Raw genomic sequence first — 9,983 nt, 5'->3', positions numbered from 1 at the left:
GACGGTCCTTCTGATGTTCTGCTTGCTATGCTCCGGCAAGAAGGATCACTTCATTTTCTAGCGTCAGAGCTTCTGTCTTTGGAATTTTGGTGTGTGCTGAAGACCACCTGAGACATACAGGCACTGCTGTATTCTTCAGCCTTCCATTGGTACAAAGTCTCCGTTTTACTCGTGGGACGACATTCTGAGATTCATTCCTATACATCCGTGTTGTGCATACATAACGCGATCCCTGCTATGAGTTCTGTTCATCTGGAAAACCATCACTAATACCGACAGAGTTTCTCACCTTCGCACTGAGGAAGATGTGCTGGCTAATGATAGTCCTCCACAGTGATCGGCATCCATTTCCCGCTTTTGTCCCAGGGTTGTCTGGAGAATTGTATTGACAGGTCCAGATAAACCCCATTTGTCTCTATTTAAGGATCCTATTGGTCTCCATTTGGACGACCAGGCCTGATAGGCCATAAGGCACTATCTCCAGGAGTCAACCATAAGTCCAGAATCTAATTCATAAGACACCAGCTCTAGCAACAGACCATAAAATCCAGAACAAGGTCCTTACCCTCCTCCTGGAGAATAGCCTAGGGACAACTACAAAAATGGGGAAATATCCTAGAGCCAGCCGCCTGGGCTGGGCAGCCCTATAGGGTTAAACATGGTTAAAATGTTCATGAGATGGGAATTCAAATCACTGACAACCGGTGACCCCCTAGCACCCACTAATGAAATATTAGATTACCGAATTCTTCTAGAGAGTTCCACCTGTTCTCTATAAGAAGGTCTGCGTGCCTTTCTCTGGATTACCATTTCAAAGAATGATTGAGACCCATGTGCTAGTTGTTTCTGCAGAATGAGTGCTTTTTGTTTTTCCATAGTATCTGAGTCTAGGATCCTCCTTCAGGGATTTTTAGATCATTACAATATGTAGCAGGTGAATATTAATTCTGTTTTTCCTGACATCACTGTGAAATCACAAAAACAAATATACTCTTTTGTGTCCTAAAATCTTTCTATAATTGCTAATATTCTTGGAGGCCTTCTGCCTGTGGTCATATAGTTCAATCTGCTCCAAGGTGAATAATGGACTGTGCAAGGATTCCATCCTTCTAAAGGAGGAGGAGGACGCGGATGAGGACCACGGGGGGGGGGGGGGGGGGAGGAGGAGGAGGAGGAGGAGGAGGAGGAGGAGGAGGAGGAGGAGGAGGAGGAGGAGGAGGAGGAGGAGGAGGGCCACGACGACAAAGACGACGAATATTCTGTATAATAGTTCTGGAAGACAAAAAAAAAAAAAAAAAAAAAGGTATTGCAGGACAGGCGCAAGTGATACTGAAAGAAAAATCTTGCAGATCTGAAAACTGTCTGCTTCTGCACTAGAATCCTGGGACAGGAAAGCCTTTACTGCGTGCGTTCAGGGCTCTCCAACCCTAAGGGAGGTGCTCATGTCACTCAAGATTCCCAGCCAATCAGGGCCTCCAAGAAGACCTTCCACTCAGAAGGAGAGAAGGGTTCTTCTAGGTGCTTTGCTCCATACTACTCATTCAGCATACTATATCACTACAGGGAGATAATCATGTCAGTCAAGATTCACTGGCCAATCAGAGCCTCTGAGGAGACGTTTCACTCAGAAAAGGCGGGTACTTCTGGTTGCTTTGAGCTGTACTTCAGGTTTGGTTCCATTGCTGAGCAAGCAGCCTTGAGTGTTAGTTGTGCTGTGGTTTGACCTCTGCTTCTGGATGCCTTAGTGGAGTGCCAACAGGCTGAGCTACTAAATCGCAAAAACAACAGAGCTCCTTTGAAAGCAGGAATGTGCTTGGGAGAGCATGGTGAGCATGTGAAAACTGCCCCTAACCTGAAGGAGAGGTGCTCTGAGAAGCTGGAGTCCGGGTGGTGGGCCCTCCCCAGGCGGAGTTGGGAACTAGCAGGCACCTGTGAGGTTCCATGTGGTCTTAGCCACTAGATGTACTCAGCGGGGGCATCTGAATAACTTCATTATGGGAGCTGCGTCTGCACAAACTGTTTGGAGCAAGGGCTTGCATGTAGAAACATCCTTAGCAGGATGCCAAGTTCGGAAAGACCTCGTTTGTCTGGTATCTTCTAAATAGACATTGTGCCCTGGCCATTTAAGATCCATTTGGATTCAATTTTTTTGGCGGTTGTGAACACTCTGGGTAGCACTCTAAATTTAAGCTATGATGAAAATAATACAATCTATGATGTAAAGGATTTTCTAAGGTTTGGAAGATAGTGAGTCACAGCGAGTAGACTTCAGCTGAGGGAGGGACTGCCTCTAAAGCACCCACAGGTAAGTAGCATGGTAAGGGAGCATCTAGGAGATCAGGATGCTAGGATACACACTGGATTTGTTCACTGGGATTGTCAGGAAATGTAGCTCCAAAACATAACAAAGAAGTCAAGCCTGATGAACAAACAACTTCTAGGCCCAACCCCAGATCAGTGTCACTCTTTTAAAATCTGCTCTAAGGAGCATTGCAGGGTCACAACCAACACGAATGCCTGGTGTGCCACAAAGGATCGTTTTTCTTCTTGAGAGAAGCATAGTTTGGCCACCTGGGCAAGACATCCGGTGAATCCATTTGAAAAGCAAAAACACTGTTGTGGTGAGGAGTGGCCTGCCCAAGCAATGCTTTCCCTGAGTCCTTCATAGATAGCGAATTATATAGCTCCATCTCAAACCCAGCCACATGGTTGGCAGAGCCTGTAATGGCCTGGGACCTGGGGCTTTTCCCTAAGGCCTTGAGGTATTTATCAAAAAGCAAAAGCAACAGAGCTCCTTTGAAAGCAGGAATGTGCTTGGGAGAGCTGGTAATGGTCTGGGCCTAGGTCCTTTGGAGAGGGCATGTCTCTCATCCTGAGATTCTTTTAGGACTGTGCCAGTGCAGAATGACCTGCTGTTTCAGGACACTGGTATACTTAAGAAATAATTGTAGAATATCTTTGCTATGTAAATCTCCCTTCTGCCTAAGTGGCTGACTTGATCAGCATGAGTGTTCAGTCCGTCCTTAAATTGTTCACATTATAACCTGGGGTGAGAACCTAAAAAAGAGTTAAGGATAACAACATGTGTGGAATGCAGAATCTCTTCTAGGTTGGCTCCTTTTTAACCAAAGCTACATTCGTGCTATTTTTACAGTTTTTTTCTTTTTTATTATTTTTTACACTCCTGATCTTATTCCCCTCCTGGTCCACCCTCCCACTGTCCCATATCCCATACTTCCTCCCCACCCTCCTGTCTTCATTAGGATGTTCCCACCACCCAACACACCAGACCTCTAAAGTCCCTGGGGCCTCCAGTCTCCTGAGGATTAGGTGCATCTTCTCTGACTGAACCCAGACCCGACAATCCTCTGTTGTAGACCTGTTGGGGGCCTCATGTCAGCTGGTGTATGCTGCCTGGTTGGTGGGCCAGTGTCAGAGATCTTGGGGATCCAAGTTAATTGAGACTGCTGGTCCTCCTACAGGGTTGCCCTCCTCTTCAGCTTCTTCCAGCTTTTCTCTAATTCAGCCACAGGGGCCAGCAGCTTTTGTCCATTGGTTGGGTGCAAATATCTACATCTGACTCTTTCAGCTGCTTTTTGGGTCTTTCTGAGGGCAGTCATGAGTTTTTGAGTTCTGTGGACTGTATCCTGGGGTTTTTGTTTCTTTGTTTGCTTTAGTATGGTTTTTTTTTTTTTGGCCAATATACACTTATTAATGAGTACATATCATGAGTGTCCTTTGGGGTCTGAGTACCTCACTCAGGATGATATTTTCTACTTCCATCCATTTCCCTGCAAAACTCAAAATGTCCTTGTTCTTAAAAGCTGAGTAATATTCTGTTGTGTAAATGAACCACATTTTCTGTATCCATTCTATCATGGGACATCTATCTGGGTTGTTTCCAGCTTCTGGCTATCACAAATAAGGCCATTATGAACATAGTGGAACACATGCCCCTATGGCATGGTGGGGCATCTTTTGGGTATGTTCCCAAGAGTGTTGTCCCTGGGTCTTCAGGTAGATCTAGTTTCAGTTTTCTAAGGAACCTCCAGATTGATTTCCAGAGTGGTTGTAACAGTTTGCAATCCCATCAGCAATGAAGGCATGTTCTTCTTTCTCTACATTTTTGCCAACATGTGTTGTCATTCACCTGGGGTTTTGATCTTAGCCATTCTGATTGGTGTAATGTAGGGGTCATTTTGATTTGCATTTTTCTGATCAATAAGGACTTTGAACATTTCTTTAGCTATTGGAGATTCCTCTGTTGTGAATTCTTTATTTAGTTCTATACTCCATTTCTTGATTGAAGTGTTTGGGTATTTTTTAGTGGTTAGCTCTTGAGTTCTTTATATATTTGGATATTAGCCTTCTATCAGATGTGGGATTAGTGAAGATTTTTTCCAATCTGTAGGTTGCGGATTTGTCTAATTGACTATGTCTTTTGCCTTACAGAAGCTTTCCAGTTTCATGAGGTCCAATTTATCAATTCTTGATCTTAGAGCGTGAACCATTGGAATTCTGTTTAGGAAATTTCCTCCTGTGCCCATGACATCAAATCTCTTTCCCACTATCTCTTCTATTAGATTCAGTTTATCTGGATTTATGTTGAGGTCATTGATCCACTTGGAATTGAGGTTTGTGCAAGGTGACAAATATGGATCTATTTTCATTTTTCTACATACAGACAGCCAGTTAGACCAACACCATTTCTTGAAGGTGCTTTCTTTTTTCCATTTTATATTTTTGGCTTCTTTGTCAAAGATCAAGGGTGGGCAAGTGTGTGGTTTTATTTCTGGGTCTTCAGTTCTATTCCATTGGTCAACCTGTCTCTGTACCAATACCGTGTTGTTTTTTTTTATCACTATTGGTCTTTAGTACAGCTGGAGGTCAGGGATGGTGATTTCCCCCTGCCGTTGTTTTATTGTTAATTATTTTCATTTTTCTGGGTTTTTTCCCTTTCCAGATGCATTTGAGAAATGCTTTTTCCATCTCTTTGGAGACCTGTGTTGGAATTTTGATGGAGATTGCATTGAATCTGTAGATCGCCTTGGTAGGATGGTCATTTTTACTATGTTAATTCTGCTAATCCATGAGCATGGGAGATCTCTCTACTTTCTGAGATCTTTGATTTCTTTCTTGAGAGAGTTGAAGTTATTGACATACAGATCTTTCACTTTTTTGGTTAGAATTACCTCAAGATATTTTATATTATTTGTGGCTATTGTGAAGGGAATTTTTTCTCTAATTTTTTTCTCAGCCCGTTTATTATTTGTATAAATGAAGGCTACTGATTTATTTGAGTTAATGTTATATCTCACCACTTTGCTGAAGTTGTTATCAGCTGGAGAAGTTCTAGTGGAATTTTGGGGTCACTTATGTATACTATCATATTATCTGCAAATAGTGATATCTTTCTTTCTTCTTTGCCAGTTTGTATCCCCCTGATTTCTTTTTGATGTCTTATTGTTCTAGCTAGCACCTTGACTACTGTGTTGAATAGATATGGGGAGAATGGGCATCCTTGTTTCATCCACTATTTAAGTGGGATTCCTTCAAGTATCTCCATTTAATTTGATGTTGGCTGTTGGTTTGCAGTAAATTACTTTCATTATGGTTAAGTGTGGGCCTTGAATTCCTGATCTCTCCATTACTTTTAACATGAAGGGGTGTTGTATTTTGTCAATTGCTTTTTTTTTTTTGCATCTAAGGAGATGATCATTTGGTTTTTTTCCTTTGACTTTGTATATATAATATGTTACGTTAATGGTTTTTCATATATTGAACCAACCTTGCATCCCTGGAATGAAGCCTACTTTATCATGGTGAATGATGGTTTTGATGTGTTCTTGGATTTGGTTTGCAAGATTTTATTGAATATTTTTGCATTGATATTGATAAGTGAGATTGGTCTGAAGTTCTGATTTTGGTTGGGTCCTTGTGTGGTTTAGGTATCAGCGTAATTGTGGCTTCATAGACTGAAGGTAGTGTTCCTTCTGTTTCTAGTTTATGGAAGAGTTTGAGGAATATTGGTATCAGGTCTTCTTTGATGGTCTGGTAGAATTCTACACTAAATCAATCTGGCACTGGGCGTTTTTTGTTTGGGAGGTTTTTAATGACTTTCCCTGTGGGATATGAGCCTATTTAGATAGTTTACCCTTCTTTGATTTAACTTTGGTATGTGGCATCTGTGTAGAAAAACCATCCATTCCATCTCGATTTTCCAGATTTGTTGAGTATTGGTTTTTGTAGTAGGATCTGATGATTTTTTGAAAATCCTCTGTTTCTGTTTTTATGTCTCCCTTTTCCTTTCTGATTTTGTTAATTTGGATACTGCCTTTGGTCCCTTTAATTAGTTTGGCTAGGGGAGTATTCATCTTGATTCTCTCAAAAAACCAGCTTTTGGTTTAGTTGATTCTTTGTTTTGTTCTCTTTGTTTCTATTTGGTTGCTTTTAGCCCTGAGTTTCAGTATTTCCTGCCATGTACACTTGTGTGAGTTTGCTTCTTTTTGTCATAGAGCTCTCAGGTGTGCTGTTAAATTGCTAGTGTAAGATCTTTATAGTTTCTTTACCAGGGCACTTAGCAGTATGCATTGTCCTTTTAGCACTGCTTTCATTGTTTCATAAGTTTGGGTGTGATATGTCATTCTTTTCATGAAATTCCAGGAAGTTTTTAATTTCTTTTTTCTTTTTTCCATGACCAAGTTATCATTGAGTAAAGAGTGGTTGAGTTTCCGTGTGTATGTGGGATTTTTGTTGTTTTTGCTGTTCTTGAAGACCAGCATTAGGCCATGGTGAACTGATAGGATGCATGGGATGATTTCAATCTTCTTATATATGTTGAGGCCTGTTTTGTGACCAATTATGTGATCGATTGTGAAGGAGGTACCATGAAGTGCTGACAAGAAGGTATATTTATTTGTTTTAGGGTGAAATGTTCTGTAGATATCTGTTAAATCCATTTGGCTCATAACCTCTATTAGTTTCACTGTGTCTCTGTTTAGTTTCTGTTTGGATGACTTGTCCTTTGGTGAGAGTGGGATGTTGAAGTCTCCCACTATTATTGTGTGGGTTTCAATGTGTCTTTTGAGCTTTAGTAAAGTTTCTTTAATGAATGTGGGTGCCCTTGCATTTGGTGCATAGATGTTCAGAATTAAGACTTTCTCTTGGTGAATTTTACCTTTGATGTATATGAAGTGTCCTTCTTCATGATGCTTGATAACTTTTGGTTGAAAGTATTTTATTGGATAGTAGGATGGCAACTCCCGATACAAACTGCATATAAAAGGGATATGCAAGGAAATAATGTCATATATATATATATATTTGTATCTCTCTGATAAAAAGTAGATGATCTATAGTGGATGGTATTTAGTGTAGATTTTTTGAACATGATACAAGTTTACAATTAATTGGTTTTCCAATTTCATTGGCAATACATCAGCAACCTCATTCTGTAGAAAATTCTCTTGAGTATTAGGAGTATAGAAATGCTACTATTTCTCCTGATTGATTTTGCAAATATAATTTGATGCACAGTATAGTAACAGTTGGAATACAGTTAATGTGTTAAAGCTCAGAATTCTTCCACTTTTTATCAAGTGTAACAAAAACCTTTTCTTCAAAAAGAATACGTAAAGCTGAGCCATATAATGAATGCTCATAGAATCTCAGGTATCTTTGAAAACGAAAAACAACCCATAATGAAGGGAACAACATGAATGTAAACAAAGCGATGAAATCTTAAGGCGTGATTCCTCTTTATATTTAGACAAGTAGTACCATTAATTCTTACAGACAAAAGTATTTATCAGTGTGGTAAAGCTTTCACATGTGCCAATTTTCTTCTCAGGCATGAAAGAAGTCAGAGTGCAGAGAAACCCTCTGAATATACACAGTGTGGTAAAGCCTTTGCTTTACATGCTCCCAGTCATGGTCAAAGACATGAAAGTTTTCATACAGAAAAGACACCTTATGAAGCTACTCAGTGTGTCAAAGCCGTTGCACCTTCCACAAGTAGCCAAATAAGTAAAAGCACACAAATTGGACAGAAACCCTATGAATGTAATCAATGTGGTAAAGCTTTTGCAAAACACAGTCATCTTAAACATCATAAAAGAATTCATAGTGGAGAGAAACCCTTCAAATATAATGAATGTGATGAAGCCTTCTTACATCCCTCGAGTCTTCACATGCATGAAAGGATTCATACTGGAGAGAAATCTTACAAAAGTAATCAATGTGATAAAGCCTTTGCCCAACATATTAGTCTCCAAATTCATAAAAGAATTCATACTGGAGAGAAACCATACAAATGTAATCAATGTGAGAAAGCCTTTTCCAAAATCAGTAATCTTCAAATACATAAATGAATACATACTGCAGAGAAACCCTACAAATGTAATCAATGTGAGAAAGCCTTTTCCCAAAACAGCAATCTTCAAATACATAAAAGAATTCATATGGGAGAGAAACCCTACAAATGTAATGAATGTTAAAAAGCCTTTTCACGACAAGATAGTCTCAAGACATGTAAAAGAATTCATACAGGAGAGAAACTCTAGAAATGTAATCACTGTGGTAAAGCCTTCTTACATCTCTGAAGTCTTCACATGCATGGAAGGATTCATACTGGAGAGAAACCTTACAAACGTAATGAATGTGATAAAGCCTTTTCCCAACATAATAGTCTCAAAATACATAAAAAAAATATATACTGTAGAGAAAACCTACAAATGTAACCAACGCGATCACACCTTTACAAACCACAGTCATCTTAAAAGTCATGGAAGCATTCATACTGGAGTGAAACACTACAAATGTAATCTATGTGACATAGCCTTTTCTCTACAGGGTAATGTACATACTCATAAAAGAAGACATGCTGGAGAGAAATCTTACAAGGGTAATCAGTGTGAAAAAGCCTTTTCAAAACAGGGTCATCTCCAAAAGCATAAATGAATACATACTGGAAAGAAAACCTACAAAGGTAATGAATGTAGGAAAGACTTTTTACAACGCCATCCCTTCTGAATGTGTAAATGAACATACTGGAGAGAAACCTTATGAATGTGATCATAGTGTTAATCATCATGAACATATTTATATTGCCAAGAAACCTGAATACAAGCAATGTGGTAAAGCCTATGCCCAGCGTATTTATCTAATGCTGCAAGAGTAAGTACTGGAGATACAAAGACAGACACACACAAACACACACATAGAGACCTTATAAATGTACATAATGTGGTAAACCTTTGCATATCACAGTCATCTTAGAACACATAAAGGAGCACATAATATACCTCAGAATACATAAAAGAACACACCAGAGAGAGAAACCTTTGTGAAATATGTGGTAAGGCCTTTCCAGGTGACATTGATTACTTCATGTATACAATAACGAAAACTTAGAAGAAACCTCATGAAAGTGAGCAATGTGGTAAAGTTTGTTCATGTCCCAGTCATTTTTGAAATCATGAGAAAAATGATTTTGTTTGTACCTATAAACGCACAGAGAAAAATTCCTATGATTTTCATTGATAAGGTTTAGATTTCACAGTTCACATTAAGCCCATGAAATATCTCATTCAGATATAAAGTGCTGCAGTTTTGACCCACTCACAATGTCTTTTGCATTCCAGAAGTTTCTCAGTTTCATGAGGTCCCATTTATCAATTTCTAATCGTAGTGCCAGACCCATTGCTGTTCTCCTCAGGAAATTGTCTCCTTGACCACTTTCTCTTCTATGAGAGATAATGTATCTGCTGTTGTGTTGAGGTCCTTGATCCTACATGACTAGGGTTTTGTGCAGGGTCAGACATGTGGATCTATTTGTATTCTTCTAAATGTAGATATCCAGTTAGATTAGCAATATTTGTTGAAGATGATTTTGTCTTTTTTTCATTGTATGGTTTTGATTTCTTTTTCAAAAAGCAAGAGTGTATAGTTGTGCATTGGTCACCTTGTCTGTTTCTGTCCCAACA

General features: G+C 39.4%; 1 pseudogene; it reads left to right on the top strand.

Moving 5' to 3' along the window:
- Positions 1-1,573: 1,573 nt before the first annotated feature.
- LOC117713737 (uncharacterized) lies at positions 1,574-9,346 on the top strand (annotated as a pseudogene).
- The last annotated feature ends 637 nt before the right edge of the window (positions 9,347-9,983 follow it).

This window comes from Arvicanthis niloticus, chromosome 8 (assembly GCF_011762505.2).
Source record: "Arvicanthis niloticus isolate mArvNil1 chromosome 8, mArvNil1.pat.X, whole genome shotgun sequence".
NCBI classification, from domain to species: domain Eukaryota; kingdom Metazoa; phylum Chordata; class Mammalia; order Rodentia; family Muridae; genus Arvicanthis; species Arvicanthis niloticus.
This window is presented reverse-complemented; position numbering and strand designations above follow the sequence as displayed.